General features: G+C 27.6%; 1 protein-coding gene across 2 annotated transcripts in view; it reads left to right on the top strand.

Moving 5' to 3' along the window:
- The window catches only part of LOC132945961 (neuroligin-4, Y-linked-like), a 454,653-nt gene that overhangs the window by 8,312 nt on the left and 422,974 nt on the right, over positions 1 to 23,367 (top strand). For both annotated transcript variants that reach the window (XM_061015804.1, XM_061015805.1), the window contains exon 2: positions 18,627 to 18,670. The gene's annotated coding sequence lies outside the window, so the exon portion shown is untranslated. The remainder of the gene's footprint in view (positions 1 to 18,626; positions 18,671 to 23,367) is intronic.

The raw sequence follows: 23,367 nt of genomic DNA, 5'->3' as shown, positions 1-23,367 counted from the left end.
ACATTGTAAGTGATTCCCTTAAATATTGATACCCATATTCAGTTATTTTCATGACATTTTTAAAAATTTTTAATGTTTTTTGTCTCTAAATTCATACTGTGTGTTGCAAATAGGTACCTGATTTAATTAATGTGTTTTGAATATAATATTGTATTGTAAAGATTGTGATTTGTTGTAATTAAATTTAAAAAAAAATCTAATATTTGAATGGTTTTTATTGCGTATGATGTTAATACAATTGATTTACGACTTGACTTACGAGTAATAAAAATAATTTAAAATGAGTACAACTAACCGTAACTAACTGTTACTGAATCGAAGATTATTGCATGAAACCATTTGTCAACAATAATATCGTTACAACTACGTTCCAAGTAAACGTCTTCCTACGTTTAAAATAATTATTCATAGATTATTTCTAATGTTTTTAAAGGTTTGTGTGCAAATGATGCGTACTTTGTATGGACACTTAAAGGATTACTATATTGAACCCTACACATTCGAACGGCGTAAATATTATAGTTTAAATATGGACCGAATCCTTTAGAGACTGATAGTAAGAAACCGGAGAGAACAAGGGGAGGGATCATTTATAACTATTTTAATCTGGTGGGTTTTATAGTATCTTAAAAAGGATTATTTTACTTTGCTTACGATCTCACGACTTGTGGTGTTCATTTTTAGCTGAAATTCCGTTGGCTATAATGTTAACCACGCTCCTTTTTCTCTTAATACCAACACGACAATTAAAACATGGACATTCTAGTACGATATTTAATTAGATTAGTGTTTTAGTTAACGGGATTTACCAATTCCTCTTTAAATAGCAAGTTTAATTAAAGAATAATTTTCGAGTGTTTTAATTAGAGTTAAGTAAATGTGTTTCTTTATTATAAACTTAAATGCCATAAACAACATATTCTATTTTATAGAAATTGTTGTAAAGTGTTTTTAATTTTTAATTTATCATGATAAAATAGTTATTAATATTGTACTATAATACCTACTAATTTATTTTTGCTTCATTACAAAACGTGCCTACCCATACATTGATGTGGTTAGTTTAGAATACAAATTATATGACATATTATATAAACAAGATTTATTTTTTAATTTATTGAATTTTTAATAAAAAATTTTTAGTTAACTATTTTATAATTTATTCGAATATTGAGAATATATAGTAATACATTAAATAATTAACTATTGAACAATTTTTACTATCATATATAATCATATCCAGCAATATTATGTAGGCAATTTTAGTTCTGAAAATTATTCTCTGAAATTAAATTTAGCTGTAATCTTTAATATAATTGATATAGTTTTATGATAAAATTGTAGGTAGGTACCTACTACATTTTACAGTAGCTATTGAATTGTTCGTCAAAAATTAACAATAATAATTACATTTGTTTTAACGTGACATATTAATGATTATACGTACATATGTATATATTTACATAATATGAAATACATAGGGTGATCATAAAAATTTGTTTGAAATCTTCCCCCAGTGTCTTGTATAGCCGATACCCTAGAATTTTATACCCGACGTACGCTGAAGTATATTCGCACGAGTTGTTTTTACACAAATTCGTTAGAATAAACAATCTTATACTTTAGAAATCTGATAAAAATAACATAAAATATATCCACAAGGGGTTCCGTTTGTTTGAAAAATCTCTTAAATGGTTAGTGAGTAAGAGGACACTAGCGACTAGCTAGACTCTGGATAAAGCTAAATTGGAAATTGCTCCACGGAACTAACCTAAATTGTGGTCCATAAATGATAATGTTTGTCTTTCACACTTTTTGCCTGTTTTTTATAAAACCTATTTTAAGATGATAGTAAATGTATACGTACTGATGCTCATATTGTTTGGATAATGTGATTGGAATAAATTCAATATATTATACCAGCTGTCCTACTATAGTTGACGCCATTTTGTTTATGGAAAAACCAATTTTGCTCAATTTTATTATCGTACAAGTGTGTGTAATAATATTTTGTTCATCCACCTAAACTTGATATCCTGTTTCAGTTTAATCATTAGTTTCCCAAATAATATAAATAAGGTTTTTCATAGACCAATATTTGTTAGAAGAATATATAGTTCAAGTGTACTGACTTTTATAGATAATTGCAATGAGTCTTCTATAACAGTTCTTTTATATAATGTTATTAGAAAAAAAAATTGAATTTCAGGAGTATCATATAATTATTATTTTATCTAATTAAATATTTGTTATGATGTTTTTTCCAGGTTAACTATTTTTGATCTGATATTAGAATGGGCACTATTTATTTTGAATATTTATTAGTTTTGTAATACCTATAAATGTTAGTATGAAATACATTTGTTTTATTGGAGTACTTACATATTATTATGACGCACTACATTTTGTAATTTATAAATATTAGGTGTCTACCTAATACGCATATTAATAAAAAAAACACTTTGTTAAAAAATTATATCATTGATTATTTAATTAAATGTATTACCTATTGGGAATTAATTGAATAAAATGGTTGTTATGCGAATTTATGATAATTATTCAAGAATTTTGGGCTAATAATATATAGATTAGTAGGTTAAGTAGGTTAAGAGGTAAAAAGTATATTTTTAATTATGATATATATTAAATAATAAAATAATATATTTGGTAAAAAAGGTTGAGTATTAGATATTTTCTAAAAATAATCTTAAGGATATTTAAAATGTGTAAAGTTTCATGGTAAACTAAATTTATGACAAATATTTACAATACGATATATAGTATTATACTGGACTAACATAGAAGTTTCAAGAAGGACCTACTTATAATATGTATTTAAAGGTGTATTTATTTTTAAAAGGATGATCGATTGGCTTATAATTTTGTGTACTTTTATGTTTGGGACTGAATATATTTGAATTATATTTATAATTGTCTCAATGTTTAGAGTTTAGACTAGTCAGTATAATATAATTTGTAAAGGATAATAGATATATTATTACTAACGTTCGGTTTTTTAGTTATTTTATGGTGTTAGATTATATTTTGTTTATTATTCATCGTTTAAGATAAAATAATAACTTTTTTTAAATTTTAATATAGCAAATTTAGATTATACAATTGGTACAATAATACTGGGTTAAAACATTAAATCATAAGAAACATTATGTATCTGATATTTTTTCATGTTTTGGGAGTTCGAACTATATTTGGTTGTATTTACGTATATCATTTATGTTTTTGATTGTTAATTTCATTTATACATTTATGTTCAGTGATTCTCCAACCAAATTCACTACTATTATATATATCTTCAATAATGTAATTATTTAAAATTTAATTTTTGGAATTTTCAAACATAAATATGACCACATTTTAAAATTTTAAGATTTTCCGTACTGCTTAAGGAGTGTCTTGTAGAGGTATAAACTTCTGTTCTTCAAATGAGAACTCAATGACGATTGAATCATCACAGGACACTTCTTAGGTAGCATGAAAAATCTAAAGAATTTCAAAATATGGTCTTTAAGTATATTTAAAAATTCCAAAAATCAGAATTTGAATTATTAAAGTAAAAAAATAGGGATGAGCGTGCTTGTTGAATGGTGATTTGTATAATCTGTATACTATGATTGTAAATGTATATTTTGTTACTAGTTGATGTTGTTTATAAAATCAACGTACCTTGTTTAATAAACAGATTGCGTTCATACTTTTCAAATTTTCTTACTAGTGTTTACATTTGATTTACACGCATGTTCGGATACCATAACTACAACATACCAAACACTTCGATCAAAGTCTGTACACACTTGCTGGCGTCATTTAAAATTCCACACCATCTGTCTACGTTCGTTATGTGTGCTAATATGATTTTGATTACGTCTTGGAAGAACGTTCAATAGTTTTACTTCATTTTAAAAATTCCTACGAGGTGATTGTGTTTCTATGATTTTCATGTGCTCACAAAAAGGGAAAATGGAACAATGTTAACAAAAAATGAAAAATATAATATTTTAGACATTTGAAATTTCATCCATAAAATGTATTTATTAATTTTATTTTATTTGAGATTCGTGAAAAAAATGTTTTATTAAGTGCCTATGCATTTTTTTTCAATTAAAAAATAACTTCGAAATAACTAATTTTTAATTAAAAAGTTTGTGAATTATAATATTAAAATGGCATGTCATTATGTGCAATTTATGCGTATAATTATTATAGGTACTGTTATTGAAATAATAATTTTATTTGAAAATTGGTTTATAATATTGTAAAATGTTATTTATTTTCCCACTATTAAAAATAAGTGAATGTAATTTAAAGTTTCTAACATATCAATTGAAACTTTTAAATGTACGAATATAATCCATGCAAAGGAAAACCTTGATATTTGATTGAATTTGTTTTACATATTTTTTATGTACTTACCTATTTAATAATATGTTAATATCAACCACTATATTTGTTCTACTTTTTACAGTTTTTATTTTATTATTTTTTTTTTTAGACTGTCAAATGTTTTTTAAAAACTATGTTTATATTTATTCAAAGTTGTTAGACCGAAACAATTCGTTTGATTTACTGCAGAATGATTATATGTTTTGATCGTTATTAAACTTACATTCATCCAAATTTAAGGGCGATTATCTCATCGTTGATCAAGTAATTATATAAGTTTCTATGTTTATTTCAAACAAATATCGAACGCAAGTGTTAGAAACTGTTCTTGTTTGTAACATTTACTTTGGGAGTTTTAAATTCTAGTTATCTGAATCATAAACAAGTCGTTAGGACGGTGGAAACGGTTGGTATAGCGTCGGCACACATTATCATATACTATGTAGTATGTACACAATATAATACTATGTTAGAAAATTCTTTGAGCCCCGTTAGCTCGTGTAACTCACAGTGGAAAAAACAACTGGGATTACGGACGATATCGGGATTTATTGAAGATGTCATGTGCTAAACAGTGAACATAATAGGAAAACTGAAAACAAATCGATTAGGTTTTTATGCAACGGACACTGCGCCAACCCAGTTAAGGCGTTTTTTTTTTTTTTACGTGTTGTAGACTTATAATATTGGAATAGATTTCTGTATGTATACACCAGCCAGCACGTGGGTGACGACACGGGGATCGCGAGGTTGGGCAAAAGTTTTATTTCAAATACGGTTTCAGACCTGCAGACTCGCTGCGTGTCCGTATTCAACGTAGTGTGCCTGTAATGATATGAAAAACAGTGGGAACCCATGTAAATAGATTCTGAATGTTCGTTGCCATTACCACGCCATATACATTATACAATATACAGTGGTGTGTTTTAAGTCCAATAGCATCCGGTCGGATAGTTTTAATAGTTGGAACCTTATAGACATTAATAATTCATAGTTTACGCGCGTATTAACGTTGCGAATATTCACTGTGTTCTCTTCGTTTGCTTCATTAGACACTTCGCGCACCGCCCTGGACCGTATACCATATAAACGACCGCATAAGTAACGCTCCGGTACATTATAACATGTATATATATTATGTATATTCAATACCAAACACACACACAAACGATTCAATTACCGATCGTATTTCTGTGATTGATTAATGCGGTGCAATTAGCGTCGGTCACGCATCCAATATATTGTACACATGATAATATGCGGTATAGTAGGTATATGTATATGGTTTTGGTCACAATAATGGTTACGATAATGATTTGTTAAATGAGATTATATTACTATAGTCTGTTACACACGTATTATAAGTGCAACACGTCATTCTCATTTTGTTCATAAACGAATAACGTTTCAAAAATGTATAGGCTCTCTACAATATTATGTAATGTATTATTATATCGACGGTTTAAATTTTAAATTTTCTTCATAGTACATTGTTGGATTTACACGTTCCGAAAGAGTTTCGGGATGAGATCTTTTTACGATAGCCTGCTTCCCCTCGAAATAATTCGTAAATTATGTATGTACATCAGTCACCACCACCACGGCGTTATCCGTTTATTTGCAATAAGGATTTCTCATCAATAATCCATATGAAAACAGTTATGTGTATATATACAAATATATAATACAAGTAAATTTTGGTATTATGTTATATAAACGTACGCCCTCGAGCTCCGTCGTGATGATACACTTTTTTTTTTGAAAACGGGCCACACATTCTTCAAAATCTGTGTAATCATACGTGCAATAAAACGGTTTTCGGAATACGAATGATGAGGTATATTGTACTCTTGATATTATTACATTTTTCTCGACGCGTGTATCCACCAAATTGCACAGATTTTTCATCGACTTAAACACATATTAATATATTATACGACCAAGAGTTTACAATAAATTAATAGTAATATTGGACATACCATGTGTGTGTGTGTGCTATTAGTTATTACTGATTAAATACACCCCGGAGGCCCGGGGAGATCCAAACTAGGTGATTAAATGTTGATCCAGTTTTTACACGATCTTCAAAGCTTCTTCGAGTGGTCCGTTGTTATAATAGTAATTGTTGTCGTTTGGCCAAAGTAACATAAGGCCTAATGGAAATAGCTATTTTATAGTGTATAAGTTAAGGTTCTATCCTTGTGGATGGTTTGCAATTAGGTGAGTGTACACCGTGGTGTAAGGCGGAAAATTACAGTGAAACCACCAAAGTAGGTAGTACGTCTATATTGTACGTAAATACTAGCGTAAAACCGAAAAGTCCAATTGGCAAATAAAAAAGAAAAAAAACCTTAAGTCTTTGCCGTCTTTGTCGAGGATATACCTACTTGGAATTGCGTCTTTCTTTTAGTTTTATATTCTTCCCTTATTAATTACCTAGTTGGTTATGACGTAATTATAATTGCCACACCATATATTTTTATCTATCACTTAAGTTATTTTGAACAAAAAATAATTATGTTATTGTTTTTAACTTTTATAATAGGCACATACATACATACCTATATTTATAACATTTTGTGAATTTTACTTTCAACATTTTCGTTTGAAGAAAATATAATTAATTATAAATGGTTGTATTATATATTTGACCAGATTATGCATTATTTCAGGCTGAATATAAATACATAAGTAATATGATTTACTCAACACTAAATTTAATTTATAAATCGGAATGCATGTGTAATACATAATATTAGACATAATAACATTATGCTGTGTTTATTATGTTTGGATTTGTGGTAAAATAGTTTATAATATTATTTACATTTTAAACACCAGCTACAGTATTATGAAGGATAATTTCACACTCATCTAGACTACTAAAATTACTTGAAGTTTAATAAGTGTTGTTCATGATGTTATTCGAGTTGTTCACATTTAGTGGGCTATGTTTACGATTTCTTGAAAACAAGATGAAAAGTTTAGACATTAATTTCTTGGAAACTCTGAATCTCGAAGAGGCCTTATTGTGTTGTTTCAAATGAGGTAGTTTCGTGTTTATTTGTTCATTTTAAAATAAGCTATAACTTTGTAATATCATGTTTTATTGTTATTTATAAATCCTAGCTATATAGATAAAAAAAAGCCATAATATTATTTTTATAATATTAAATAATGTAAATAATATAATAATTTATTGTACCTGGATAATACCCTCATACCTAGTTGATGTTTAAAAATATGTAATACAAGAAAAAACATTATTTTTGTGGTGGTGATTTAGTGTTAACCTGCCCCATATCCCGGTGTACTTTTTTTAAACATTATGCATACATCTTAAATCATTCGCATTTAAACGTCATATTGAATAGAATTAAAACAATTGACTTTGCAATTGCAGATTTGTTACAACAATTATAGTCTATAGCCCTATAGGTACATTTGAATAATTAAATGAATATAACAAATAAAAGTGGTATTGATTACTTCTAGTCTGACTTTTAAAAAATTAGAAGTTGTTTTAAATTTTTAAGCACAGTCATAATAAAATATATTACATTATTGTATATGATTTTAATTCGTTTATAATCCCCATACGTATATTAATTTTATACTAAATAGACTTCAAATATTCAATTAAAAAAGTATACAAATATTTTGTTTGATTATTATTTAATGGGAGATTAATGATCAGCTTTTGAAGTTTCTATACGTGTCAGTGAAAAGATAAAGCTATTGATCTGATAAGTTTCAAACTTCCTTGACGGTGAATAACGATAGGGATTTATTCTTAGCATTGAGGTTTATCAGCATAGCATCATTATTCTAAGGAGAAGTTTCATTTTGACAAAAATATAGTTTTTAAATTTTGTATTATATAGACAATGACATAAAGTAATAATAATATGAATAATACAATATTTATTTTATAAGGTATTTTGTGGTATATAATATATTGTTTTAATCAGTCCAGTGTATGAATTATAAGTAGTTAAAGTATTAGCTCATAATATGTCCTTTGAATGCATATGTATTCAATGATCATTAACATTCACATTTCTTGTATAACTTTGTACTAAACCTATTACCAATGCTTCAGTAACATTAAACTTATATACGTGCATAAATCATGCGCTCTCAATAGTTGTACTCACTAATATTAAATCAAATTTTTTTTTTTTGGTAAAAGATAAGTGTATGAGAAATAAAAAAAAATTATCTTGTGACACGTTTAGAAACGACAATGGTAAATACAGATGGTAAATATTATCCGAGGTATTATCTGTATAATTAAGACGGTTGTCATCTATTGTATTTTGTACACTTATATTTACAATGTTTTCTAGAGTTGTTATTTTTCAATATGATTGGGTTGTTTGGAAATCAATATTTTGAAAATATGGCGCAAAGTAGAATTTAATTAATCCAATTGATATATTTGAATCCAAAGGTCTTATCGCCGAATCGATTGATACAGCTGATAAAATATTGGTACACGTTTTGTTAAAACAAATAAATGGTTTCCTTCTAATTTGATTAATAGCTACATTATTTTAAAATTTAATTTATAATTAGATTAGTTTCTAATTTTAGTTATTAAGATTAAATATCACTCTTATTGTTATTTATACATTGGTCATTAGGTATAGTAGGTAAGTAAATATACTATATCAATACTTAGTTAAAAACCTTTTTTTATACATTATTGTTTTTATTTTTACTAGGCATTTAAAAATGTAAAAAAATATCACATGGACATTAAAGTAAGCGGAACCTTACTCAGAGCCATTTTCCGTACTGTATTTAATTTAATATAATAGTACAAAAGTAGCTTGTGTGCCAAGCGAGACAAGGGACTTACACAGTTTAACACTCAGCGTTTGTATCCTGTCCATAATTTTTTTTTAATTTAATATGCATTTCACATTTTGACATTCAGACCACGTATATTACTAACACTTGACACATTCTCAACCAATATTCTACAATAGTTTAATAATTTAGATTTTGTTTTAGCTAAAATCATGGTATGTTTTATTTAATAAATTTCTCTATGTATTTTTTTTTTAGTGAACTAATTCATATTTTAATTTTTATAGTATTGTTTGGAAAAATGAATGGTAGGTTCTAATTATTATGTTTTGCCTACATTATCTCAAACTATACTTTAATTTTAATAATAAATAATGTTTAAAATTAATATAGAAATCATGTAATTTTTGTCAGATTGAATATTTATCTTTTTCTTTGTATACTCATAGTTACCTACTAAATTAGTTATTTTTCTTTATTATTTTTGTTAACATAAATATTAAATATGTTATTAGGCTAGGTACAGATTTTTTATTTTTCCAACTGAATTTTTATAACGCTTTGTTTAACACTATAGAAACAAACAAAATGTAAAATTTACTTAATTCCCACTAGGTAGGTATATATTATAATATAATATACAATTAATGGTTACTTATTAATACATATACAATATGATTCATATATTTTCTTTCAAGAGGAATCAAGCGTGTTATTGAGTGATTTATGTCACACAATTGCCACTTTTTGACAACCACCGATTTTTTTTGTTGTTTCATAGATAACTCTGAATGAATAATTTTAATTTGCCATTAGTTTTATTATAAGACTTAAATCTTAAGTCACCATCATACATTAATAAAATAATATTTAGACTAATCAAAGTATCAAGTGTTCCCATCTGATGGTTGGTTTTGTCATGTACGGTGAACTAATATCACATATTATAATTACATATATATTTTCTGTACATTTTATAATAACTGATTGTATAAATTTCATAAAATTACGTAAAAAACCAATTGAACTGTAACTGTTAGTTTACAACTAAGTAACATTCAATAGGTACGTTGAACAACTATTTATTTCATGTTAATTTTGATCCCAATTGCGTATTTTCAATGACCTTAAAATAATTAAATAATTGCACAGTTAATTTGCAATTATAAGTTATTTTACGTTGCTTATAATAATAATTTACGTAATGTATGTTAACCTGTTCGCCATTTAATGTTCTGCAGTTGAAAGTTAATACTATTCAAATACTCAATAGATGGCTTAAAATTTAATATTACACCATATCTCTTTGTGCAAACATAATTTTAAGGATCAAGAAAAAAATGTATAGGAACTCAATGTTTACACTTTACCTGTAAGATTAAATTATTTATCATTTTAAAATCGTTTATATAATTGATTTTTAATAATGATATAAATAAACTTTAGATTATATGAGTTCCTACTCGAATACCCTCCTTAACTACTCAAAATAATTTTCAACTATCCCTTAATCCTCTCTCTAACACACTTTTCCTAGAAATATTTGTCTGTCTTGTTTACCAAGTTTAATATACTTCAATATTAATTTGATTTTAATGCTTGATTTTTTAATTGAAAAAGTTCTGTATTTTATTATCTGTATTTATACTATCAATTAAATACTTGACCACCACAATGCTTGTTTTTTAAAATAAAAACACATGTTTATAAAAAAATCTCCTATTTACTCTATTTAATAGATTCGTATCGCTCAAAATGCAAAATGTTATCGTACTTTTAGTTAGTTTTAAATTATAAATTATATTTAAATATTCAGTACCTATGTTAAAACAAATAAATTGATTGTGATTTTTCACTAAAAAGGATTGTATCAAAATATTTGATAGTATAATTTTGAATAAATACGCTTTGAGAAATTTATGCGATTGCAATTATAGTTATGCAAAGTATTTTCCATTTGTGATTTGTAATTTTTGTCAGTATATTAATGATTTAAATAACATTATATTTATGTATTGAATATAATTTTAATTCGTTCATTATACACAAGTAATAATTTGTTTAAAAAGTGTACTTATAGGTGCAGGTTTGTGTTTGTCAATAGTTGAAAAAATTATTTCCTATAGATCTGAATATTTTTTTGCTCGTTTACCTCTGTAATAAAAAAATTTAATTTCTGAAAATGGAAATCTGCTGGACAAAAAAAGGTCATTCATTGTGTGCATCACTCGGGAAAATTGAATACGTTTTTATTAAGTCATGCGCATGACACAATAATCAAATAATATGGTTCTAGGACCTAAAGTGATTACAAATATTTAAAATGGATCCGTAAAGTTAACGATGTGAATTCTGTATTTATATTCCGTTTAGTTTAGTGGGTATACCTTATAATAGCTCCTATATTTTGTAAAATGGACTGTACCTACTTACGTTTCTAAAAGATATGTATTTTATTCGTGGTGCGCTTGATTATAAATTATAATAATATGATTTTGTATGATTTTGTATGATGACATATTATAATTTCATAAGTACAGTTCATCCTTTGGCAAAAAACATTCATCAAAAATTATATACTGAAAGATTAAGTTATACATTATTTAAATACATTAAACAATATTAGTTTTGTGAGCGAACAAATTGCGGACCGCAGTATGCACGGTGATTACGCCATTTTTCGTTTTTCATAAATTATAAATAAATAATAAAAATATGTTTCATCGTCTGTCATTGGACGACCGACCGCGTCCCCCTTCTCGTCTCGTTTCGTTTCCCATGCATTCGAGCGAAGGACCGAGTTCGCCAACGCTCTAGTAGGTTTCTTCAGAGTGAATTGAAATGCGGTTAGGTTGCCTACAAATTACCCGAAAGACGACTACTACTACTACTACTACTACTACTCCTACCACCATAACTCCTTATAGTGCTGTTACAACTACCACTACTACTATATTTCTACGCTATTTGGAGATGGGGAGGGGGGGGCAAAGAAGACTGTGTACAAAAGACGTCGTTTACCCGTGGAAACACCGAAGTCATCGTGTACTCTTTTACTCCCACTTCCCTCTACCACTAGCCACAGAGCACACAGACGTTGATTTATTCTGTTGTTTATTCAATTCCGGTTGCAATGGTGTCGTCTATAGTACGCCTCGTAGAGAATATTTGTCAAAACGTCCACGACGACCGGTCGCCGAACAGGAAATTATCAGACTTACGACAAAAGCTAAAATGAACTCAGCTGCAGCTGCACAGACGGGTTAGGAGTAAAGCGAGTAAAAAGAGTCAAAAAGCGAACCGTACCCTTTATGTTGTATTTGTATTTTTCTTCCGTTGTACTATACCGAGTGTGTTTTATGTACAATAATGCATCGAGAAGTTGCGCAAAGTTAAATTCGTTCTCGTATAGCCGCAATAATAAACTTGCTCAATTTGTACTTACGAATTTCAAAATCACACGTTTACATGATATATAATTGAACTTAGAACAAGAAACCTAGGTAGAAAATTATTTTTTTTTATATTCAAACACGTCATTTCGTGAACAAAATAAAAAGGCTTACCATGTTTTTTAAATTCGAAGCATTATAATAATTATGTTAACTTCGAGCACATATAGCGGTATATTAGTTTGGAATTATATATTATATATATTATGTCTTGAAAAAAATATCTAGGTTAGGTTAAACTTACCTAGGTATCTAAAAGTTTTCCTTAGACACTTAATTGTGATTATTCTGAATAGAATCTGATTAACTTAGCTAATATAGTAATTGATTATTGTTTTGTATGACAATTATCGTTGTTGTTAACCAATGATAAATTATTAGGTGCCTAAAAATATATATTTACTCATACCTACCATACATTTGATTATTTCTTTGATCTATTTCTTTTTTAATTTCGCTTGTATAATTAATATTTTTTATTAACATACTCAGATTTTTTTATCATGCGTTTAATTATTCTGATTTACAATGTACCTACGTACACTTGTTATTATTAAATTGTTTATCTCTTTGACAATTTGAAAAGCTTTTAATACATTTTATAGTATAATTAAGGCATAACAGATTTTTTCGATCAATTTCTATTCAATAATACAAATGTGACAGTAGTTGAAGTACACATACTTGTATTATGTACAAACTCGTCTATATCTGCAGGTAATTGATTTAGTAAAATATGAATAAGTTACTAGCAACAAGTATATTGATTATATCATTAAAAATGTATTTTCATTATATAACTGTGGTCGTTTGTTCTTACATTATACAGTAAAGGAAAAAAAGTAAATAATGATTATATTAACTGATAGGTATTGTGATATAAACATATGTTTAACACATTGTGTTAAAGAAAAATGTTAGTAAGAAAATGTTGATTTTCTTTTTCTTTGAACAGTGGAATATAACACTTATATCCTAAGCGGTAGACACAAATCTTATAATATACTGTGGGATTAGTTATTTTAGATTTTATTAAGTGAGATTAGACAAAAGTCCTTGAAACTATTTGAAATATAATATAAGTTGGTATTTTGATTGGATATTAAATGTACTAATATGAATTGCAACTTATTGTAATAATTATTATCAAAACATAGCTGTGTTAAACGTCTTATAATTGGAGGACTTTTTTTAAACTAGAATATGGTATTATATATTATGTTTAGTTAAACACAACATTTTTTTGATGGAAACAAGAGTATTATAAATCTGAAATAATGCAAGTTTATAGAAAATTAAAATTTGAGTGTGGTGGATAAGTAATAGTTTATTTTATTTTTTTTATCAAATACAAATTTACAAAACCAAAAATAAATCATGTACCATAAACCATTATACCATTATTTTAATAATAATTCATATTTCTTTTTTAATAATGTATTACCTGTTTTATTTTCAATTTCAAATGGTAATATTAATAAATACTTTTAAAGTAATTGTTTATTTAAATTGAAAAAAAAAAAATTGTATCGATATTTTATATCTAATTCAATTTGGTACGTACCTTAAGTATGATTTTTTTTCAAAATTCTATACTCACTACTTTCATTGTTATTTCTCAAAACTAAAACCAACTCAAATTGATTGTTGTATTGCTAAGGAAATGGTAAAATGCAAATTACCAATTATACGGGTTGTATGAGGTATGGATGAGGTGCTTTTTATATACATATATTTTTTCTTCAAAATCTCCTGGTGTAAAGATTTTTTTGTCATTTTTATTGAAGCTATACAGAAAGCTTGCTGTGTTGTATACTTAACATAGAAACGCTTAGAGCTTTGGATTATCGGGTTTTGAAAATATATGTTTATGCGTGTTATTGCAGTCTTTTTTTGGACCTTTTCGTATTGTCACGTACTTGATGTTTTATATTCCATTCTGTGTCGTGCTAAATATTACTACAGCCATATGATGTTACTATTCCCTTTAGGGTCAAGCCAAATGTTATTTTTCTACATATTTTGACTACCATAGAATTCATAACGGATTTTCCGGACAGTGAAATACGATTTTTGATGGTACCGATCACAATATACATGGATTTAGTCATAAGATATTTGCTGTCAAAACACGATTTAATGACGTGAAGAAATAATCCGAACAAATATCGATAAAACGACTTCAATAATAATAATAAACAATAATATTATGTTGATAAATTTGGGCTTCTGATAATTGTTGGGGGTTTCTCTGTAAACATTAGTGTAATTATGAAACAATTGATAATATCGATGTGAAATAAAGCATTCAATTGTAATTTTTTAAACTTTTGGATTTCAAAATTTTTCTATTACATAAAAAATAGCAACTAAAAGTTATTTTAAACACGCATGTGAGTTCTATATTTTTCCGTAATATAAAAAATGAAAGGAAATGGTTGTCTAATTTAACAAATGCGTGTATGATAAAATATAAATAATTTTTTTATGACTATAATTTCTTTAAGATATTATATGATAATACATTTAATAATGGGTATTGTGCTCTTGTACTTTTTGTGGTAGTGGTTTCCTCTGGAGGGGCTACCCTTCAAAATTGGATTATTATTATTATTATTATTATTTATTATCGGTTATATTGTCGGATGGCTGTAGAATAAAAGTTAATGAAATTGTCGGTCAGCATTACGTCCCTAGACGGGATTTGATTGATGACCATCTATTGATGACCTCCGGTGATCCATCAGTGGTAGATGATAAACTCACACCTTAGCCCACAATGCATTCTTAAGATGCAGAAGTTATATAATATATATAAATTAATGTGAATAAAGATCGTTATTATGTCAAGTAAATTATTCATAATAATTTATATGTTTATATTACATTTTTTTTAAGAATTTTTTACATTAGGACACTATAATATTGATAAAGTGGGCTCAGACCCAATACATTGTGTTAAAATAGATTTTTTTGAATTTCCACTTTTTATACATACCTATAGGTTTAGTTATCACTGCTATAAAATTCATGCTCACAAAAAACTATTTTGGAGCATTATTCAAAGAGTTATCGGGAACTAAAAGGTTCTAGATAAAAACAGTTTACAAATGTATTATTTAATAGTGATCCAAACGGTTACATTCACCTTAAAATATATAAATTGATTGCCCAGAAATTTGCGAACAATAGTTACCGTTTTTTAAGTAGTTACAGTATGTCGTGTAGGACGTAGGTAATGCTTAGATAATATGTATTACTTGGTTTATCTATTTCTATAATCATCTGAAAAATTAGAATCAATAATACAATACCTAACATTATAGTTTATAACTTGCGCGATATTAAATTGTCAATAGTCTAATAGTACTTAATTCAAATTATACAATGTAAATCTCGTCCAGGTGGTACTCTAGACATACCTCTGTATACGGATTTAACACTTAGATTCTACTCGAAAATGGGTATTCATTGTTTATAATTATGTACACTAACTGGTCGATTTAAAATCTGTGAATACAATACAGTGAAACTTCCATACTACGAAATCTTATAGGGAACAATTAGTATTATAGAAAATTTCGTTAAATAGAATTGAATAAATTTGGTTCTTATTTGGGTTCGTGCTAAAAATATTTCATTAAATAGAATTAAATAAAATTGGTTCTAATTTGGTTTCGTTCTCAAAAATATTTCGTTGAACAGAAAATGTTAAACGGAAGTTCGTTATATGGAAGTTTCACTGTATTTTGTGCGTAAACAGGTCTCCACCGATCTAAATAGATCAGTTCGGTTCTTAACTATACCGTTAACACTAATGGGTATTATCTACAAGATAAAATAAATAAGTGATAATCAAAAAGTATTATCAGCTATTAAGCTTTTAATCGTAAATTTGTATCCAGCATATTATTATACAAATATGATAAGACAATTAGTTTATTATTCGTTTCTCAACAAAATTAAAAACTCTTTAAATAAATGTACCATAAAATTATTTTGGTCTTAACATCACGTCACATCGTCTTTTGTTTAATCAAATTTTGTTTCCCGGGAAACATACATTTAATTCGGAACAAAAAAGTTTTAACTAAGTGAAAAAAAAATATATTCACAACCAAAAGGTCTATCCGTAGAACTTTTTGTACTCAACTGACATCTTTTACATTATCGCTTTTTATATAAAGTTTTGCCTAGAATAAACCCAAATTACAAGACTTAAAGCAAAGTAACTTAGTTAGTTTTTAGATTTAAGAATAATTGAAAATCATTCACTACTAATGAAGATGTGGCTGTTTGAAATTTAAAATTGTTCTCCTGGACATTTTAATATTTTGATTTAGCATCTTCTGGTGTTGAGCCCACGAATAGTTAAAATCATGAGAATAATCAATGGTTAAAAAATATAATAAAGTTATTGTAAATCAGGATTTTCTTTTAAATTATAGATATAAAATATTAATGAAGACTATTAAATGGTTGAAAGAAAAATATTTCTCTCAGTTAAATTAGTTACTTTTGTATCCATGATTTTTAGGCAAGTAGTCAAATAATAATAAAATAACAGTCAATTTTTTAATACCGTTATAAATTTTGATTTTTGATAATTTAAATAAAACATAATTTAACATTTGCATATAAGATTAATATGATGTGTATGCATTTTAAATTAGTGGCATATCGTTAGGGGCATTGGTTTATAGATTATTTAATACATTTATAAATTATATTTTTGTTAAGATATTATTTTAAATAGAGGAGTAGTAATAATTTTATGTTTTTCTGTAGATTTTCAGTTTACCTTTTTTAATTGTAACGTAATTATGAAATTTATTAAAAAATATGTTTATCTTATTCATAATTTGTGACGTTATTTGGCTGTAGAATTTAAATTGATATGTACATGTATTTTATTTTTCGTTAAAAAGAATTGCAACTGTTGTTTTTTTTAGAAGTATTTTTATCTTAAATTGTCATATATTTTATGTGTTTTTTTTTTTAGAAAAAAATAACAAAAATATAATTATCGCAATTTAAATTTTAAATTGAAATAACCGTCTGTTTTAATCAAACTAATAAACATATGACACCCAATAGATAAAGATAACATATATTTGAATGCAACAGAATAAACTGATAAAATATAAATATTTGTTTAACAGTGATTGATAAACCCAACTTGGTTTATAAAAGTTTGAAGGGTTTATAATGAATATAACTATAAGTAGGATTACTCATTATAAAATCAAATATTTTTCTAGTTCAATTCATTATTAAAGTTATGATGTGTTAAGATTTGTATTTCGGCTTGATAATAGTTTATATTATTCTAATTGTTAAACCATTTTTATATGTTTGAAAATAATCTACTTATAACATTGTGATTTAATGAGCATTTTAAACTGAATATTTTTACTTTCAATATAAATTATTAACTATCTAAGACTTGAAACTTTTTGAACAAAAACACATACAGCCAAAATATATATTGTTTTAGACAATATAATAGTCTGTAAATTCACTTGGGAATTATCGTTGTCGTGTGTTTGACTTCCGTAGCTCGTTTATATGATAAAAAGACAAATCAAGTAAAAACCATACGCCAGTGAATATTTTAAATTATGGAAGTTTTGGAGCCCCAAGCCGAGTTTGGTCTATGGGGATCTTAGTTTTTTCAAGATTCTGTTCAGGGTTTTTTCTTTTTATTTATGTTTATTGAAATCAGCGAAGTTCGTTTCCCATATTTTAATTTAAAAAAAAAATGACCAACTATTATAATTCATGTTATGATATAATATAACATAATATGGTTTATTTTGTACATACTTTTTTGCGATCTTACAATGACATTTATGTCGTAGATAATAATATATTATTAAATACTACACTTATAAATTGTTTGTATTATATTAATGATTATTGTTTTTTTATTGATATAAGTATTTTGTTTTATTTCAGATTCGCAATCAATTTAGTCACTGTCAAACTATTATTCATTAAATGTGAGTAACATAATATTATAATTATATATTTATATCTATACAATAATATGATGCATAATAATGTCAGAGCAAATGACAATAAGTAATTTTTTCACTTATCACTTTTGCGTTTCTAAAAAGTTATAATCAAAGAATTTTTTGGATGAAAAAAAAACACAATCTAAAAAGCATATTGAAATAAAAAAAAATACAAAAAATAATTTATACACAAGTACAAATTGTTCAGTGAACAACACGCTGTTTTTGAAATTACCAGACACCGCCTTGCGGATATATTATACATTTTTTTTTTATGAAAAATGGATTTTAAATTTGCAATACAATTAACATCATGAAAATTAAACATTTTATAGGTATAGGAAAATGAATCAATGTTAGCAACATTTAGCACACTACGTTTTTTTATTTGCGCTTTACCATTTTAAAACCCAAGTACGTATTTTTTCCGTTTCAACGCGTTGAACGCAGTCACAACTCTAATTGCAAACGTACAAACGTACCGCAAATAGGCTATACCTGGTATACGGTATTACTTTAACAATATATATAATATATTATATTCTTATATTCAGCGCTTGGCGTTTTGTTCTATTCTAGTTTATATGACAGTTTATTGAATTTACAGAACCCCATCATATGTTTAATGCAATATAGACGATATGATAGTATGTATATGATTTTACGACTATTACTGATTAAATAAATAGTACATAATATATAAATGTATGTATTTAAAATACTTACCTTTATTGGTACTTTTAGCTTTTAATAATATTGAATTCAATATTAAAATAAATAAATTATTAATTTAATGCTTCTCTCCATAAACTCCATACATTTTAATCGGTTACGGTTTGAAATAAACTCGTTAATGGACCCCGGCTTGTCTTGTTATAGTTATAGCCTGTGCAGTTTGATATTGATTCTAATTAATTAAAATTATATATTGTTGATTTACCTAATCCAACCAAATTAATACGTGATAAATACTGGTTAATATAATCATGATTTTATTAGAAACTACGTGTAAGACAGCTATTTATTTTTTGGAATATGAATACCAAACGGCAGTAAATAATTATTTAGTAAAGAAACATAATGACTACTATACGTCTTTCTTTTAATGTAATTCGAAAAAATGTATGGTTTTATGTTTATGGCAGTTTCATTATGCTACGAAGTAATTTGCAATTTGCTTTGGTTGTGCGGTCGGTGGCCTATCTAGAGCACCAGGCTAAGTCTTTTCACTCTGTATGAGGTGTTGGCGTGTTGCATGGATGGTATTGTGGTCAGTTTAGGCTAGCTGTGATCAATGTGGGTATTTACTGTGGGATAACGTGTGTTAAAGGGATTTGGGTAGTCTGAGTGCTTCGTCTTGAAGAGCAGAAGTGTTTGTGGAATTGAGGAAGTTTTTGTTTGTTACCAAGTAGTGGGCGCCACCGATCATAGTATGTAAAGCAACATTTTGGAAGGCTTCGATCCTGGTCCACGTATGCTAACCAATGAAGGTGTCTCCAGATTGGTGCTAAATATACTACGATAGGCCGTAGCTGAATTTTATTTATTGACAATCTGACTGGTAATGGGACCGCACTATTATGATTCAGTACGGGATACAGTGTCGCCCGGGCTCTACGCACTTTTTGGATGATAGTTCTAATATGTTGTTCAAATCTTAGGTTATAGTTAAGGGTCACTTCAAAGTATTTTGTGTGGTGGCTCCATTCCAGGTACTGGTTTTGTTGCTTAGCTCCATGATGCAATTTTGAAAAGGAGGCCCAAATAGATTACTGCTAACGGTGTCTGAGAGACGTTTAGTTGGATTCTCCAATTGACAAACCAGTCCATCGTGGATTTAATTAACGCTGCAAGGCTACTACTGCGTATTAGTAGTTACGGTTACTTGCTTACTAGAGGGTGTCATCAACAAATAGGGCTACTGTGACTGATCTTAGCGTAGGGGTGTCAAATAGAACTAATACATGAGTGGTGACAAGGAAGCCCCCGAGGGACACTAAGTTTAGGTCACCGTCGATAACAAACTGGCCACTGTGGGAGCTCTGATGGAGTATTTTCGTGATGGTGAACTATTGCACGACGAATCAGCATTGCAGTTCCCCCGTTTGGTAGTTGCCATGATAGTGGTTGGTAATAATAACGATATACGTGGAAATTCAGAATTTTGAGTGGTGTTTTTGGGGCAAGATGGGTTTCACCAAGCAGTATTATGTTTGTACTGTGGAGTTTAATACATTTTGTTAGTTCTTGTATTTTATGTGTGATATCATTGCAGTTCCAAGACATGAATTTTAGGTTAGACATAATGATTTTCAGGGATGACATTAAAAATTAACATGACTGTGTTTATAATTGCTTCTTTAGCATTTTAAAGTCAGGACATTTTTAGAGGGTGGCAAGTAGTTTCTTTTTGATGTACAGTACATGTATCATTGAAACTGCAAGTAAAGTGGGAGATATGGGGTGTGTTTTTACGATGTCTGAGTAAGGGTTTAAGGTTGCTTGAGAAAGGAGACTATGTGTATAGGGATTCTTTTTCCGTTTTTTAAGAAACCTCTAATAAGTTTTGGTGTGTAGCCCAGCATGGTAGTTCATTTGATAATTCAATGTCAGAGATATATAGACGAATTTCTTTGATGACTAATTTCAATGATCTTTCTTTTTTTTCCGAAAAAAATGGAATCTATGGTCGTTTCAAGCACTACCACCAATATCGGCTTGCTTAACTAAGCCTGGCCGGTATTTGTCAACGCATTACTCATCCATTAATGTACATTAAATAACATTATCTAAAGGAAATTCATTAAGCTGATTTAATATAATAATTTATGGTTTTAACGTTAATATATGAAGTTATTTTCATGACAATTTGAATAGACGAAGTTTTCATCATATTAGACATCTAATGGAAACATTTGAAAAATCCCGTATCTGAGGTTATGAAATTCAGATATTTTATGATAATGCATACTAGCATACTACATGCCGACAAGATAATATTTAATAATATAGTATTTTATATCTATTATAATTTATAAGCCCAACAAATTTCGAAAATTTGGAATAGTGTATCAAGTATTTTTTTAACTATAAACGTGAAAGAAGAGGTGTTTATCCGGACGTAACCGTTTTCCGCCAAAATGACCCTCACCCGTTATCACCATGGCCGTTTTCAGCCAAAGGTTATATTCCGATTTCCGCCAAAAAATACTATTAAAGTATTTAAGATATTTTTTGAGAACCCCTGAACAAAATTTGATGTATGGGCTAACCTTGTATCACACATATCGATCATAAACTATTGTCTATATGACTATATCTTATCTTACTATTATTATTCACCTATTATATAGGTATACCCAATGTATTTCCCAACGTATACGCTTTTATAATATACAATAAAATTAAAACGATATATTATACAATATATTAAATTTGTCGTCCAAATAATGCATTATTATAAAAATTAAAATTAAAACAAATTGTGTGTAAAAACAGTATAAGTATAAAATATTTTTGATTATTAACATCATTTTGAATATTTACTGTACGAAAAAGAGACTTTTTTGACAAACTCAAACCTAGTTAAATGCCTATATATGTATTTTTCATTTTTCAATTGTCTTAACTGAATTATTTTTCGTGGAGTTTTTAGTTGATTCACACTTTACATTTTACAATATACACTGGTCTGTATCTCATCAATCAAATTCTGAACCCACGTAAATATTGAAGGCAAGTTTTTATAGAACGATTGATTGAAGTCTGAATGAAATGATTCACACGCATTCGTGGTTCTTGTTAATGAAGAAGTTGCTTCCGCCCAGTGGTGTAGTGGGGCGTATACGCGGGTATACGGCGTATAACGACTTCTCCAGTTTTTGGTTGATGCGTATACTTATAAAATAATTTGTGATACGCAGGTATACGGGTATACTGTATAGCTATAAATCAATAATATAAATAGTATTAACGAATAATCAATAATACCACAGATTATATGAAAATAATCTGTGATAATACCAAACATATATCCTTGTTATCATGTTCATTAGGAACTGTTATTATTTTTACATTTTACACATCTATTTTTAACTTCATTGCATGGATTTCTATTTATTATATATATATATATTATACGTCTAAAATTATAAGCTTATCGATAACGATAGCCGACGCTGAGATTCACGGTCACATGCATTACTGAAAATAATTTTGTCAAAAAATATTATTTTATGTACCTTGTACCTACACTGTGTCACACAATAATTACATAAATATAACAATTGATCTAAAAAAAATGATGTTTTCATTTATTTTTAGTCATTCAAAGTTGTGATACCTAATTTATATACTACCGAGTATACATTTAAGGCTATAAATATTAATAAATATTTAGGTTTTTTGACTTAAAAAGAAGTGGGGATAGGGGGGTTAAGAAATTAACATAGGTAATCATAAGCAATTTAAATGTATAATCATATATTTTAGGAGTATGATTGTAAACTATAGAGACTCAATTGCGGTAAGGTAGTAGTAAAGTGTATGTAATTATAAATATATCATTAGTAATAGCGTAGTATATATAGTGGTTGGGGGGGGGGGAGGGGAGAAGCCCCCACGTTTACATATCAAGCACATTAAAACGTATACTCAGTAAAAAAATTACGACTACATCA

Source organism: Metopolophium dirhodum, chromosome 5, assembly GCF_019925205.1.
Source record: "Metopolophium dirhodum isolate CAU chromosome 5, ASM1992520v1, whole genome shotgun sequence".
NCBI lineage: Eukaryota > Metazoa > Arthropoda > Insecta > Hemiptera > Aphididae > Metopolophium > Metopolophium dirhodum.
This window is presented reverse-complemented; position numbering and strand designations above follow the sequence as displayed.